This window comes from Bos javanicus, chromosome X (genome assembly GCF_032452875.1).
Source record: "Bos javanicus breed banteng chromosome X, ARS-OSU_banteng_1.0, whole genome shotgun sequence".
In the NCBI taxonomy this organism is placed as follows: Eukaryota; Metazoa; Chordata; class Mammalia; order Artiodactyla; family Bovidae; genus Bos; species Bos javanicus.
In genome coordinates, this window is record NC_083897.1 from 39,112,158 (window position 1) to 39,129,494 (window position 17,337).

The window sequence follows — 17,337 nt, forward strand, 5'->3', positions numbered from 1 at the left end:
CTTCTCTAAACTTTTGGTAGAATTCAGCTGCAGAGCTGTCTGGACCTGGGCTTTTGTTTGCTGGAAGATTTGTGATTACATTTTCGATTTCTGTGCTTGTGATGGGTCTATTAAGATTTTCTATTTCTTCCTGGTTCAGTTTGGAAAGTTGTACTTTTCTAAGAATTTGTCCATTTCTTCCACGTTGTCCATTTTATTTGCATATAGTTGCTGATAATAGTCTCTTATGATCCTTTGTATTTCTGTGTTGTGATCTCTCCATTTTCATTTCTAATTTTGTTGTTTTTATTCTTCTCCCTTTGTTTCTTGATGAGTCTGGCTTTGGTTTCTCAATTTTATCTATCTTCTCAAATAACCAGCTTTTGGTTTTGTTTATTTTTGCTATGGTTTCTTTTGCATTTATTTCTGCCCTAATTTTAAAGACTTACTTCCTTCTACTAACCCTGGGGTTCATAATTTATTCCTTTTCAAGTTGCTTTAGGTGTAGAGCTTGGTTATTTATTTGACTTTTTTCTTGTTTCTTTAGGTAAGCCTGTATTGCTATGAACCTTCCTGTTAGTACTGCTCCTACAGTGTCCCATAGGCTTTGGGTTGTTGTGTTTTCATTTTCATTCGTTTCTATGCATATTTTGATTTCTTTTTTGATTTCCTCTGTGATTTGCTGGTTATTCAGCAGCGTGTTGTTCAGCCTCCATATGTTGGGATTTTTAATAGTTTTTCTCCTGTAATTGACATCTAATCTTACTGCATTGTGGTCAGAAAAGATGCTTGGAATGATTTCAGTTTTTTTGAATTTACCAAGCCTAGATTTATGGCTCAGGATGTGATCTATCCTGGAGAAGGTTCCGTGTGTGCTTGAGAAAAAGGTGAAATTCATTGTTTTGGGGTGAAATGTCCTGTAGATATCAATTAGGTCTAACTGGTCTGTTGTATCATTGAAAGTTTGTGTTTCCTTGTTAGTTTTCTGCTTAGTTGAAAAAAGTACAACTTTCCAAAACTAGGAAACAATTTCATTCACCATTGCAATGAAAAGAATAAAATACTTAGGGATATATCTACCTAAAGAAACAAAAGACTTATAGTCCTTTGTAGTTTTCTATAGAAAAGTATAAAACACTGGTGAAAGAAATCAAAGAGGACACAAATAGATGGATAAATATACCGTGTTCATGGATCAGAAGAAACAATATAGTGAAAATGAGGATACTACCCAAAGCAATCTATAGATTCAATTCAATCCCTATCAAACTACCAACGGTATTTTTCACATAACTAGAACAAATAATTTCACAATTTGTATGGAAATACAAAAAACCTCAAATAGCCAATGAAATCTTGAGAAAGAAGAATGGAACTGGAGGAATCAACCTATCTGACTTCAGGCTCTATTACAAAGCCACAGTCATCAATACAGTATGGTACTGGCACAAAGACAGAAATATAGATCAATGGAACAAAATAGAAAGCCCAGAGATAAATCCACACACCTACGGACACCTTTGGAAAAGGCAATGGCAACCCACTCTAGTACTCTTGCCTAGAAAGTCCCAAGGATGGAGGAGCCTGGTGGGCTGCAGTCCATGGGGTCACGAAGAGTCGAACACGACTGAGCAACCTCACTTTCACTTTTCACTTTCATGCATTGGAGAAGGAAATGGCAACCCATTCCAGTGTTCTTGCCTGAGAATCCCAGGGACAGGAGTCTGGTGGGCTGCCATCTATGGGATCGCACAGAGCTGGACACAACTGAAGTGACTTAGCAGCAATGGACACCTTATCTTTGACAAAGAAGGCAAGAATATACAATGGAGAAAAGACAATCTCTTTAACAGGTGGTGCTGGGAAAACTGGTCAACCATTTGTAAAAGAATGAAACTAGAACACTTTCTAACACCTTACACAAAAATAAACTCAAAATGGATTAAAGATCTAAACGTTAAGACCAGGAACTTTTAAACTCTTTGAGGAAAACATAAGCAAAACACTCTCTGACATAAACCACGGCAGGATCCTCTATGACCCACCTCCCTGAATATTGGAAATAAAAGCAAAAAATAAAACAAAACAAAAACAAATGGGACCTAATTAAAATTAAAAGCTTTTGCACAACAAAGGAAAGTATAAGCATGGTGGAAAGATAGCCTTCAGAATGGGAGGAAATAATAGCAAATGAAGCATCTGACAAAAAATTAATCTCAAAAATATACAAGGAACTCCTGCAGCTCAATTCCAGAAAAATAAACGACCCAATCAAAAAGTGGACCAAAGAACTAAACAGACATTTCTCCAAAGAAGACATACAGATGGCTAACAAATACATGAAAAGATGCTCAACATCACTCATTATCAGAGAAATGCAAATCAAAACCACAATGAGGTACCATTTCATGCCAGTCAGAATGGCTGCTATCCAAAAGTCTACAAGCAATAAATGCTGGAGAGGATGTGGAGAAAAGGGAACCCTCTTACACTGTTGGTGGGAATGCAAACTGGTACAGCCACTATGGAGAACAGTGTGGAGATTCCTTAAAAAACTGGAAACAGAACTGCCATATGACCCAGCAATCCCACTGCTGGGCATACACACCAAGGAAACCAGAATTGAAAGAGACATGTATACCCAAATGTTGATTGCAGCACTGTTTATAATAGCCAGGACATGGAAGTAACCTAGATGTCCATCAACAAATGAATGGATAAGAAACAGTGGTACATATACACAGTGGAATATTACTCCACCATTAAAAAGAATACATTTGAATCAGTTCTAATGAGGTGGATGAAACTGGAGCCCACTATACAGAGTGAAGTAAGCCAGAAGAAAACCACCAATACAGTATACTAACATATATGGAATTTAGAAAGACGGTAATGATAACCCTGTATGGGAGACAGCAAAGGAGACACAGATGTATAGAACAGTCTTTGGACTCTGTGGGAGAGGGCGAGGGTGGGATGATTTGGGAGAATGGCATTGCAACATGTATATTATCATATGTGAAATGAATCGCCAGTCTAGGTTCGATGCATGAGACAGGGTGCTCGGGGCTGGTGCACTGGGATGACCCAGAGGGATGGGATGGGATGGGGAGGGAGGTGGGGAGGGGTTCAGGATGGGGAACACATGTACATTCATGTCAATGTATGGCAAAACCAATACAATATTGTAAAGTAATTAGCCTCCAATGAAAATAAATAAATTTATATTAAAAATATTACTGAGATTCCCATCAAAAAGAACATGTCATGTGTTTGTGTGCTTGGTTGTGTCCAGCTCTTTGTGACCCCATGAACTGTAGCCCACCAGGCTCTGCTGTCCATGGAATTTTCCACACAGGAATACTGGAGTGGGTTTCCACTTCCTACTCCAGGGACTCTTCCTCACCCAGGGATCGAACCCACATCTCTTGCACCTTCTACATTGGCAGGCAGATTCTTTACCACTGCAGCACCTGTGAAGCCAAAAATGAACATGTGAAGCTTAGAAGTCTTTTAAAAGCATCTGTGAGCTCAGACTATTAGGTTATTGCCACTCCGTCCAGAAGGGACCACCCTCCCTACATTGTGTTCTGGCTGGAAAGAGTACAGATCAACACAGCAGTAAAACTTCCCTGAACAGTGAGCAGTGTTGTAGATAAATCTTCATACCCTGGGTGGGGCCTCCTCCAAGACCTGACATGTAGACACCACAGCTTTCACACTGACTTTCAGTAGCTTCTCCATTGTGAATAGCAAAGAAAAGTGAACTGTGTCCATGGATCTGCTGTGCTCTTTCCACATGCATCCATGTTAGCCTAAGGGGAGAGGAGAAATGGTCCAGTCCACCAGGACCAGTTACTTCTGCCGGGCCCGTCCCCCATCCCAAGGCACTAGAAGGGGCTGGTTTTTCCCCAACAGCTCCAGCACTTCCCTTACAGACAGCCCACTTGGTGACTCCCCCTTACAGCTGCCTGTATTCTCATGTTTACCTGATCTACAATAAGTGAAAATGTCGAGGACAGGAAAAAAAAAACCCTGGTTTCATTTTCTCTGACCTCTTTTCTCTCATGATAATGGTTGTAAGCCCTGTTCTTTCAACCGTGTTTGATCGCCTTCCATTTGCCAGGAATCCCCCAGCCTTAAGGACCACCAGCTGCTATGTGTTCCCTGATGGCTCCACCATCCTGTTCATATGAAACAAATAGGCCGGTATTTATTTACACAAGGCTGGTAAAGCCAGGAGCATCTTTCTGAGTTCTGCTTCCTAATACACCATCTTAGGTGGAAACAACCCATGAGAAGCAGCTTTAAAGTGTTTTGATGCAACCCAGATATTTTCTGAAGGTTGTTTTCCTCCACACTCCTAGGTGGAGTTCCTTAATGTTATGGAATAAAGAGGCGAGAACTGTAGGTACAATGTGGAGAGCTAAGGAAGGTGGCAGTACATAGCAAGGAAATTATTCCATTTTCAGTTCTCTTCCAGACTTTGGCATATAGATCAGGAGAAAGTCTTTGACAGGCCCTGATGCCTGCTAACACTGTTTTTTAACCAAGAGACCTTTAAGTAGATCTTAAACAGGTCTTTAGGTAGACCTGGACAGAATTAGAAATAATGTTTGGTTTTGTTAGTGTTTGTTTATGCCTACCACCTCTTCACTACTGAGAATACTGGTGTTCCCTTCACGCTAGTGAGGCAAAATATCCCTTTTAAATGAAACTTGCTTACATTGAAAGGGAAATGATTGAAAAATAACTAGTAAATAATAGTACTGTGCAGAGTTGCTCAGTCATGTCTGAATCTTTGTGACCCCATGGACTGTAGCCCATCAGGCTTCTCTGTCCAAGGAATTCTCCAGGCAAGAATACTAGAGTGGGTTGCTGTTTCCTCCTCCAGGGGAATCTTCCTGACCCAGGGATCAAATCCACATCTCCTGGTTGGCAGGCCGATTCTTTACCACTGAGCCACCTGGGAAGCCCCAAATAATAGTACTAAGTACTAGTCAAATCAAAATCCAAAAACATCACGGAGGCGGTTGATGGTGAACCAAACTTTGGGAAGCACTCCCCTGGTGGAAAGAATAGAGTTTAGAAGCAGCCCGAACTGGATTAACATGAACTTGGGCAAACTCCAGGAGACAGTGAAGGACAGGGAAGCCTGGCATGCTGCAGTCCATGGAGTCGCAAAAAAAGTCAGACACGACTTAGCAACTCAATAACAACAACAGCTGAGCTGGATTGAAACCCAGCCCTGCCACTCATAGGACTGTATGACTTTAAAGACTCCTCAGAACCTCAGTTTCCTCATCTGTAAACAGGGTAGAAAGACCTTCAGGCATGCCGTGAAGTTTATTGGAACAACTCATGAGCAGCCTTCTTTGATATGGCCAATGTTAGTTCCCTTTCTTGGCCACTGATGTGGAAGGAGAAACCTAATAATATCTTGAATCTGACCCAAAGAAATAATTTTTGCCCAAATGATGAGAAAATTACAAAATGGAAAAATGTAGACTTTTGAGCCAGGCGACCCTATTAGCTTTTTTGACTTTGAGCCTTCTGAGTCAGTTTCCTCATCCATAAAATGAGGGTGGTTAAGATGCCAAGTTTGCATGTTTATTGGGAGAACCTGGGTTAATCTAGATACTCAAATCACATAGTAGTAAAATCCACATAGAGTGTGCTGCTGCTGCTGCTGCGTCACTTCAGTCATGTCCGACTCTGTGTGATCCCATAGACGGCAGCCCACCAGGCTCCCCCGTGCAGCAGGCACTAAATGACAGCTCCTGTTGTGGTCCAGGTTAGGGGATGACCACTGCTTCCCTTCCTCCTTTGGAACTGCCTTTGGTGGTTTGGGAAAAATCCTCTAGCACAAAGCCTATTTTATAATCAAGTGTTGGATATCTCATGTAATTTACTGGACAGTGTATTGAAGGTAAAAAGCAGAACGGCCGTCTGGGTCCAGAGTGGTTGTCAGTGTATTGTGGTTTCCCCTGTAGTCATGAGGCTGACTGGGAGTTGCCCTGCCCAGCATCACGAGAATCGGACCACACAGCACTGCCCAGAAAAGAGCAGATTTCAAACTTCCAAGTACAGCTTCTACTACAGTCACAGCATCATGAGTCAGGGGCTGTCTGCACAGCGGTCCCCTGGTCCCCTTGTGGTTATGATGGTGCCCTGGTTCCCATTAAAGGAAAGCAAGTGTGGAGCACCCTCAAGGAGGACCCGTCTGACGATGGTTCCTTTAAGTCTTCTCCAAGTCACATTTCCATAATTCCAAGTGAGAGTTTGCAGCTTAAATGTCTCCTGAAATTCTAAGGACATTGAAATTTTGCTTTATTAATTAACAATTTCATTTTGCTAACGTTTTAGAGTGCACTGATTTTCCAGAAGTGCTAATTACCAAGCTCAGCACACAAGACCGGCTGCATATTAAACTGTCCCACCACATGCTCCCTGCTGGGCTCTACCATGTCCTGGTTCAGCAGAGCCAGCCTCCACAGATGGGTAGGAGGCCCTAGCTGGTGCGGCCCCTTCAGAACCAGGCAGAGCACCGAGTGCCTTAGGCTGGGCTCCCAAAGCCATTGCCACCACATCTGTCTTTAAGACAAGTGTGTCCTTGGGTGCCAGACCTGCCTTGTGATATCAGAGAGCCAGAGCCTCTCTGCCACCCTTCCCCACCCTCAGCTTCAGGCTCAGCTCCTGTCAGATGCCATGTCATGGTCCTGTGGCTCCTGGTGGGTCTAGGAGGCCCTGGAAGGTTCTGACTGAGTCGAGCGGGAACAGAGCATGTGTGTGAAGTCACTTCAGTCATGTCTGACTCTTTGTGACCCTGTGGACTGTATGTAGCCTGCCAGCCTCCTCTGTCCATGGGATTCTCCAGGCAAGGATACTGGAGTGGGCTGCCATGCCCTCCTCCAAGGGATCTTCTCAACCCAGGGATTGAACCTGTCTCTTAGAGATGCCCTAAAACACCCTCCCTGGTGTCATTGCAATAGGTGGACACAGACACACATGAAGGTTCATGTGTGGATATGTATAACCATATAGGAAGATGTGGGACTTTGGGTTTTATTTTCTTAATTTTTCTCATTGATTGTCCAGGGAATTTTCAACCCATGATACAGATAATAAAGACCAGCTGAGCCCTCCCCACCATTTACGAGTCACCTGAACCAGGGTGACAGGCCACCCCAGTTTTTCTGAGTGTTCAGTGTTAACACAGGACAGTCCCAGATGCACAGGCGGCTGACCTACCTGCTCACAACCCCTGGGGGGTGTTCGTAACCCACCCTCTCCTCCTCAGCCCTCAGCTCATCTCTTCCTACCTTTCCCCACACACCTGCCTGCACATGATCTTGTCCAGTGACCTCACCTCACCAATCAGGTCAGTTAGTAATAATTCGCCTGTTCCCCACCTGTTCCCAGTGTGCCTGGAAAAGTGAGATTTGCCTCCTGAGACATTTCAAAAGATAGCTTCTGTTTTGTCATTAAAATGCGCCCTGAATCTATGGCTGGTGAGTGACAGAGATGGGGGGCAGACATCACCATTCCCCCGCCCTCCCCCGCATGTGGCACTGTGGTCCTGAGATGCTGGTGTTCCATTAGGGGATTAATTGAGGTTGTGTGAGGCTCAAGTCCTGGTGCAGAGCTTGCTGCTTGCTTACCAGTAGCTGAGGGGGCTGGTGGGACCCCAGGCCAGGAGCAGAGAACTCTGATGGCTCAGACCCAAAAGCATAAGCCCTGTGTTTTCCCAGAGCTATGCCAGTGTTTGTATGAGATAAAGGAAAAAGTGTGGCCTGAAGGAGATTAATATTTGGACAAGACGCATACACATGACATAATCTAGGAAAGTTATTACAGACTTTGAGAAGCTAAAGAGTCTTAACTCCCCTGTTTTTTTAAGACAGGGAACTGTGCTTGGTGATCGCTGCAGTTCAGAGATTAAATGATGCATTTTATCACATAATGGTGATTGGTGCTCATGCATTAGAGGGAGGGAGATGGAGGTAGTCATGGAAGGCTTCCTGAAAGAGGCAGAACAGGCTTGAGCTTTGCACAGCAGGGCTGGAAGGCTCTGCTATGGGCTGAATGTTTGTGCCCCCAAAATTAATGCATGGAAACCCTTATCTCCAGTGGGATGGTGTCAAGAGTGGCAGCAGGCATTGGGGTGATTAGGTCATGAGGGTGGAGAGCCCACAAGTGGGATCAGTGCCTTTATAAGAAGACACATGAAAGATCTGTCTCTGCCATGTGAGGACACAGCCTGGGGCACCGTCTGTGAACTAAGAGGGAAGTTTTCATTAGAACCCAACCCCGATGGCAGCCTGATCTTGGACTTCCAGCCCCCAGAACCGTAAGCTATACATGCTTTCTGTTTAAGTGGCCCCATCTGTGCTGTTCTGTTATGGCAGCCCGAGCCGCTGAGACAGGCCTTAGTGAGGAGGAAGCAGTAGTGGCCTGACACAGGGTGTTATTAGCGGGGCGCTGAGTGGATGGGGTGTCTCTGGGAATGAGGTCATTGGCCTGGCTCTATGCCACTGACCCTGAGACATGTGGCCCTGGTGGATGAGCACCTACACACACGTCTTTAACACCAATTACAGAGGATTGCCCCGTGAATAGAGGGGGCACAGAGGTGGATCCTGGAGTCACAGCCTGGGCCGGACCTCAGCTCGGCCACCCCCACCTTTCATGTCGGGCAGATTGCTTCCCCTCTCTGCGTCTCATCTTCCTCCAACTGGGGATGGAAGCTGTGCCTGCCCATGGCTTACAGGAGGATGTAATTGAAAGTATTTGTGACTCCACAGTGGTATTTGTTTCCTGAAAGAGCTGTGGGGAGACTATGGGGGGCAGGGGGAGGGGGAAGGGCCTAGGCAGGCCTGAGGGCTCCATCAGGTCAACAGAGCCCTGCCCTGAGCGGGGGAGAGGACATGGGACATGGTGCTGGCTTCCAGAAGGTCCCCGTCCTGCTCTGGTCACTGGGTCTCACATGGTGCTGAAATGAGCAGCCCCACTGAGGGCTTCAGAGCCCAGTATTTAGGAACCAGAGGGGACATGAACACGGCTGTCCACCGTGAGCCGAGGACCCTGCCAGGTGCTCTGCACAGGCACCCAAGGTCATCTGATGGGCGAGAAAGTCTGGGGACATCTGGCGGGTCACCCGAGGCTGAGTGCCAGGTCGGTGGCGGAGCAGCTCTGAGTCCAGGCTGCCTGCCTTGAGAGATGTAACTACCCCCTCACCACCTCCCCCAAACATCTCCATGTGCCCCCTGGAAGCTTGGTGCCCTCCACCAAGGTTGGTGCCCTGGCTCAGCCTTCCCCCAGCCAGGTACCTGCAGAGATGCCCATGGCCTCCGACGGTCAGAGTCTGCACAGGAGCTAGCTGTCATGCGCCCACCATGATGGGTGGGCAGGACTTCCCAGCACAGACTCAGGGCCACCCCGTCTGGCCCCTCCAGCCTCAGCCCTGGTCGTCGCAGGATAGAACCTGCAGTCAGGATGACCCGGCCCGCTGTGGGGGTGGGAACACACTGAGGTCTCTCCGGCAGTAGTGACACAGGCACCAGGTTCGCCCTGGTCCTGGACAGCAAAGTCCATGCCCAGGGCATGAGGGCTCACTGTGTCCTCTCTGTCTCTGGAATGCTTGTTGAATCTAGTGTGAGTTATCCATTGACACAGGGACTGTTTTCAGACAAGCAGCCATGAAGGACACAGTGAGTGTTGAGGTGAACAGGAGTCCTCTCTGGGGTCCTTGGACCCCAAGCTAGGATTCTATGCCCCACTGGCTCCCCGCTACTCCCCCATATCTTCTGGTACCCACCTCATGTGCTGAATGCTTGTTTCCAGATCCTTTCCCAACACATATGATGCATAGAATGAGATGATTAGATAGCATCACCAACTCCATGGACATGAGTTTGAGCAAGCTCTGGGAGATGGTGAAGGACAGGGAAGCCTGGGTTGCTGCAGTCCATGGGGTTGCAGAGTCGGAACAACAACCACGTGACACCTCATGGCAGTTAGGATGCTTCATATTCATTGTTTTATCCCCACTTCCCAGGACTGGTGTCCAGACCATTTTAGGTAGTTGATTAATTTTTATTATTTATTTTCCTACTGTAAAAATAATACAAAATATAGAAAGTAAAAAATATGGAAAGCAGGGGAAAAAAGTCTTATAAAAGGACCAGTAGATCCAGTATCCATAGGCAGTTACTATTAATATTTTAATGTGTTCTCTTGATCTTGTTTCCCAGAGTAGAAACCTTATAGTTGTAATAATAATATAGTTATAATAATTATTATTTTATAGTTGTAAGAGTTAGTTTTATATATCTCAGCTTGTGCCTAGTATGATTCAGTTAGCATTTTATACAATTAAACACTTGTTCTAAACACAATTTTAATAGTTACATAACAGTTCATAGAATGGATTTACAAAAATTAAGTCATTTCCCTGTGGACATCTAGACTATTTATAATATATATATAGTATTACACTGGGGCTTCCCTGGTAGCTCAGCTGGTAAAGAATCTGCCTGCAATGCAGGAGACCCTGGTTCAGTCCCTGGGTTGGGAAGATGCCCTAAAGAAGGAATAGGCTACCCACTCCATTATTCTTGCCTGGAGAATCCCGTGGACAGAGGACCCTGGTGGGCTACAGTCCATGGTGTCACAAAGAGTCAGACACGACTGAATGACTAAGCACAGCACAGAACATGGTATTACAATTGATACAGTGGAATATCTTTAGGCCTAGAATATTCCTAATGAGGAATTACTGAGTCAAAACAATGAACTTTTTTTTTTAACAATTGATTTTTTTAACTGAAGTATTACATGCTTTTTTAAGGCTCTTGATACATATTTACAAATTGTTTACTGTGTGCTTAATCAGTCATATATTTACTGCATAAAGCAGCAGGCTTTATCATTAAAAATATGGTTGAGTCTATGAATTTTCAAAAATCTTTGCTAATATAATTCAATAAATCAGCATGCATTTAATTATATACCATGCTGCTGCTACTGCTAAGTCGCTTCAGTCGTGTCCGACTCTTTTCGACCCCATAGACGGCAGCCCACCAGGCTCCCCGTCCCTGGGATTCTCCAGGCAAGAAGACTGGAGTGGGTTGCCATTTCCTCCTCCAGTGTATGAAAGTGAAAAGTGAAAGTGAAGTCGCTCAGTTGTGTCTAACTCTTAGCGACCCCATGGACTGCCACCCACCAGGCTCCTCTGTCCATGGGATTTTCCAGGCAAGTGTACTGGAGTGGGGTGACATTGCCTTCTCTGATTATATACCATAGTTGATAAATTAATATGTATTTAGTAGTTGATTGATTATTTTCCATAAATTAATACCCATGGCATCTTTCTTGTGAATTTTCTGGTTTGATTCTGGGTCCATTTATCTTTTACTGTCTTGGTGTGTAAATAATAGAAAAGATCACTGATGAGAGCTCCACAGGTCGTAGAAGTCAGCCTTAAGCACCTAACAGGATAGCACAAGCTGGTCCCAGCAGAACTGCGGCAGACATCTCTGAGCATCAATGCTGAGGATGGTGGGCTTCTGAGCCGGACTCTGACCCCCTGCGATGCTGATGAGCAGTAACAGGCTAGGAAGTGAACAGCCAGAGAAAAGAAGAGCTTCAAAGACTGCGGATAATCTACAGACCAGATAATGAGCCCCTAGTGGCTGAAGAGAAGGCTGGCTGTTTATCTCATTACCTTGGAGAAGAAGAAAGTTCTAAGACCTGTCACCCTGGGAATCAGAGGGGACATTTCCGATGGGGCTGAGCTGGCGTGTCTGGGATGGTGTTAGAGGCCTCAGCATCCCTTCAGAGCGGACCCTGCACACCTCGCACACCTGGTACCACCCAGGTGATCCCACCAGCAAGGTCTGAATGACGTTTCAGGGGCAGCATTGCCAGCCTCATGTTTGGACTGTATACAAAAAGGCCCAGAAACTTACCAAGGAAAAAAATTGTCCTTTTCCATTCCCTTAGGAAAGTACTGCTGAATCCTTTCACTTCTTCAGAGTCAGAAGCCTGTGTTTGGCAACTGATGAGGCTTGAATTTAACTGCAGCATAAAAAGATTGAGAGGGTGCCTGTTTTCTACCAGTCAGTACACTTGTCAGCTCTCTCAGTGCTTTTAGAGAGTTTTAGATTGAGATTGAGATTCAGTTCTCAATCTGTGTTTTTGTTCAGACCCCTTTCATGAAGGGGTTCAGCCATCCTCACCAGCAGACTGTCCTCATCAGCAGAACTGCCGGAAATTGTTTATGATTTTCCATTGATATCAGTCACCAACCGGAGAGCCCACTAAAACCCAGCTGGCCTGGGAAAGCACCTGAGAATTAGAGGTTCCAGCTGGTTCTACAGGCTGCTGGCGCTGCTGGTCCCAGAGTCACAGGCATGTGGGTTAGGCAGTTTGTTTCTAATTCTGTCATGAGCACCGTAACCTCATGTCAAAGCTCAGCCTCTCCAAGCCTGCATCTCATTTCTAAAAAACTGAAATAACATCTTCCTTGCCAAGGTGTGTGGACAATGAGAGGCCACAGATCATGGGCTCTGTGTTGTTGTTGTTCTGTCTTTCAGTCGTGTCCGACTCTGTGACTCCATGGACTGCAGCACAGTAGCCTTCCCTGTCCTTCAGTATCCCCCAGAGCTTGCCAAAGTTCATGTCCCTTGAGTTGGTGAGGCCATCCAACCATCTCATCCTCTGTCATCCCCTTCTCCTCCTTCTTTCAATCTTTCCCAGCATCAGGGTCTTTTCAAATGAGTCAGTTCTTTACATCAGGTGGCCAAAGTTTTGGAGCTTCAGCTTCAGCATCAGTCCTTCCAATGAATATTTAAGGTCTGTTTCCTTTAGGATTGACTGGTTTTATCTTCTTGCAGTCCAAGGGACTCTCAAGAGCCCTCTCCAACACCACAGTTCAAAAGCATCAATTCTTCAGCTCGCAGCCTTCTTTATGGTCCAACATCCGTACATGACTACTGGAAAAACCAAAACTTTGACTGTACGGACCTTTGTTGACAAGTATGAAAATAAACCAAATGTGGGTGAGCATCTTTCAGTGCCAAGCACACGAAAAGCCCTCAGCTAGTAGCAGTGGGTATTTTTGGAATCATCAGCAAATCTTTAGCATCAGGTCTCTGCAGGCATTGATGAAGGTGTGAAAACAAGCACAAGTGCGGTCTCCATCTTCTTAGAGATTATAATCATGTGGGGAGACATAGTAAAATGAATTTAGTAACAGGGAGTTTGGATAAACGCTCCACACACAGCTCAGAGAGCGATGGGCCAGCGTCGTCTTTCTGAAGGAAAACGCCACGTGCTGCAGAGTGACCAGAGAGGGTGTCAGGGTCTGAGACTCAGACTGAGCCAAGCATTCTTGAGGCTGACAGGAAGAAAAAGAATGGTGCTTTGGGGGATCCTTGTGGTCGTGTGTGGATGGCTTGGGCTGATGCAGTCTTGTTCAAAGGCCAGTTCCAAAGCACAATTCAGTTCTCAAAGTGAAACATCAAGGGGAAGGTTCTGCATTGATATGTAGACATGCTGCCTTCAAACAGGATGAGCGAGGCCACTTCCTTGGGGCAGGCGGGTGCCCCACCACATATTTACATCCCCTCGGTCCCCTCAGGTTCTCCAGGTGAACAGGTGCTCAGGCCCCCCCCCCCCCCCCACTGGGAGAGCAAGTCCAGCCCCTGCCTAGGTTCTCAGATACATCCTTGACCATTTACCCTTGACCCTTGCCGTTCAGCATCACCTATCCTCAGAAACCTCCCCACCCATGTGCGTTTGCCTCCCACCTCCCCCATATGACCCAGAGGTGCTGGCTCTTTCTTTCTCAGCACAGTCATCTTTGATCTTCCAAGTGACTGTTGGGCTGGGTGAGTTCACTTGCATTAAGAATCACTGAGTTAGGCTCACCTCCCAGCTTCTTCTTCCTGTCTAACTGCAGGTTTGTCCACAGGGTGGGCTTTCAACCTCTGCCCCACTGCCTCCCACCAGTGGAGTGGCCCCTGTGCTGATGGCCAGAGGCTGAGTCTAGTGCCTTGGTCAGCTTGGAGCCCTGGCCTTTCCCTGGGCACAGTCCAGTGCTACCCAGTCTGGTTCCCCTTGAGTTTCCCACCTGCCTTGGTTTTGGAAGTTGCTGTATTTTTTGGTGGGCATTTTGGGAATTTGAGAGCAGCATGCACTTCATCACTTACCCAGGTGGGCGTGATCCAGTCTGGACTTCAGCCTCGGGCAGGATGTGTGGGGAGTGTCTGGAGTGACCTCTGATGACCACATCAGTGCTCTACCCACCACTGGCCCTCTCATCTTTGCTTCTGTTGATTTATCCTCATCTCTATCCCTGCCAGCCTCTGAGAGGTCTGTGGACCTCTGGATTGCATCAGGTGTCTCCTTCAGTGAGCCAGAAAAAATTACTCTTTCAGAGCTATCACTTGGAAAATGTAAGGATGAGATCTCCTCCAGAAACCAAAGGGCTGATCACTGGGTGTGGCACAGGAACTAATGTTCATTATCTGCCATAAGCTTGTGCACCTCTTTTTAAACGTAGATAAGGATGTGCCTGAACCTGGAGCTACTTGAGGGCAAAGACCTCATCATTATTCATAATACCTGGCACAAGAGAGAGTTCAGACAGAGGGAGAAGGCAGACCACAGAAACATGGTAACTAGTGAAAGAAGAGTATACATTCACTAGGATTTTTCAGTTACAAAGGACAGCATTCCCACTTAAAATGGAATAAACAAAAAAGAGGCTCTCTTACTTGTGAAGGATGGGCAGACATAGCTTTGACACCAGGCACAGCTGTATCCAGGTGCCAGAGTAAATCCTCAGAGTATCCGTGTTTTCCCTCTACCTTCCTTTTCTGCTTACCCTTTGCCTTCACTTCTCTTTAGCTCCACTTCTCTCTGGGTATTTGTTTCACTCTCTCTTACCATGAAAAAACATATTCTATGGCACCAGGTAGATCGGTAATCCCTGGGACTTCCCACATCAGAACACAGTGGCAAGAAACAATTAACTTCATAACTCTATCAGGGGGATGCTGAAGGATGACGTGGACTGAACCCACACTGAGCATCGCCGAGGCCAGGGTCGTGTGGGAGGGGAGGCTCTTGGGGTACACAGGCCTGAGCTGCATGTCCTAGCTGGTGTTCAGGGCCGAAAGTGGTGCTCACAGGCAGGTCAGCTCACAGGCATGGGGGAGGGATGGCTTCAAACTAGGCCAACAGAGCATGGGGATCTCTGCTAAGTGCTCAGCCAGAACATCCTGGAATAAGACAGAAGCAAATATTCCCTCCAATTAAAAATAAATTTAAAAAAATGCTGGAAGGAGAGGTGTGAAGTGAAACTCACTCAGTTGTGTCTGTCTCTTTGCTATCCCATGGACTATACAGTTCATGGAATTCTCCAGGCCAGAATACTGGAGTGGGTAGCCTTTCCCTTCTCCAGGGGATCTTCCCAACCCAGGAATCAAATCCAGGTCTCCCATATTTGTAGGCGGATTCTTTACCGTCTGAGCCACCAGAGAAGCCCAAGGATGCTGGAGTGGGTAGCCTATCCCTTCTCTAGCGGCTCTTCCTGATCCAGGAAGGAGAGGGGTTACCACCAAAAGAATTCTGTCTCAGCGAAAGTTAACATATATAAAGCACTTTGAACAATGCCTAGAATGACATATCAAATGCTGCTCCCCCAAATTCATCAAATATAAATGAAAATTTACTGTAAAATCAACACTTTTTCACTTACCTCCAAGAAAGAATAATATGCTATGATTTTAACGTTGACACACCATCAATTTTAATACATTTGAATTTTGGTGATGTTGAAATGTGAATAATTTGTGCATATTAGATTTGAAAAAGTTAAATGCGCATCTTTATATATGTTCCCACAACAAAGGACTGACAAATATTCTTCTTCCTCTATAAAAAGAGGCAAATACGCTCCTAAGTCTGGTGACCCGGGAAATCCTCCTTTTGTTGGAAGGATAAGCACCCTTGCTGTGGAGCAGCCACAGCCGCACTAGTGACGGTGATGACAGCACCACTGAGGGGTGCACAGCTCGGCTTAGGAGGCAGTCTCCCCAGGAAGGGTGGGGCCCCCTCCAGGAGCTGCCAGCAGCCCAGAAGCCCCTGAGAGAGGCCCTAGTGTGGCTTTGAAGGTCCCTCCCGCCCAAATCCTCTAAAGAAAGGTGACTTGCTCAGTGGTAGATGCTGACCCCAGACGGCGAGTGATTCTGGGGGCCTTTCCCTGGGAATACTCAGAGTACCTTCCCCCATGAGCTGGGAACTGGGGTGCCCCAGGGACGGGGTGGCCTTGTCCAGGTGCCACCATGAACAGCACTGGCTCTCAGGCAGGGGCCGTGCTGCTGGCCACAGACGGCAGAGGGTAGGAGGCCTGCAAAGGCTGATTCCACAGTGGGTTTGGCGCACTCGGGGTTGACAAGCCGCTGCCTGCTATGTCCCAGCTCGGAAGCCCTGGAACCCTGCACCCAGGTGCACTGTCTGTCCCTGGCCTTGCAGCCCTTCACATACTTCTTCCCAGCACTCCCCAGCTTGGCATTATGGGAGGCCGACCAGGCTGTCCACGGGCAGCCCTGCAACTCGGTGGTCCACGGGGAGGAGAGGGGGCTTGGCAGGTTCCCCTGCCCCCGCCCCACGCTTGGGCCAGGCAGCCCTGCCCGAGGCCCTGGGTGCAGTCGGGGCCTTGTCCCCATGGTCACTGTGAAGTTACTTAGCTCCGATGTTCCCAGGGACTGAGCACAGTAATCAGCTGCACTGGAGGGTAATTTGATTTTTGAGGCTTTCCCTCAGCTTTGGAAAAATAGCACCTTTGAGCTCTGCAGGTTAAAGTCTGAGTTCAGCAGTAGAAGAGATCCTGAGAGCTCTTCCTGGGGTGGGGGGTGGGGGGAGACTCTGAAAAGGATGCTTTTCCTTCACCATTTGCACTGAGGGGGGAGGGGTCTGTATGGTGATATTTCAGATGCTTTTCCTAGATTTTGGTTGACATTTGAAAGGATGAGCAATGTGAGTACTTTCTAGTAAGAAGGATGGTTTTAGATGGTGTGCAAGACTTTCTTGGCACTGAACTCTGCTCTTTGGCATTAAATCCTATGTTATTTTGATGTGTCGAAATGGGATGCAATGTGTTGCACTGATTTCTGCAGGAAAGGTTTGGGTGGGCAGTGTTGACAGTGAAAAGCTGAAAGGACTCTGTTATTTGATCAGTATCCTAGCAGCAAGGACTGGACGGGTTGATGATAGTTATTATGCTAATAGTGCATTTCCTTTAAATATGCTTTAAAACCCTCAAGTTTTTCTGCAGCACAATTGTCTCCT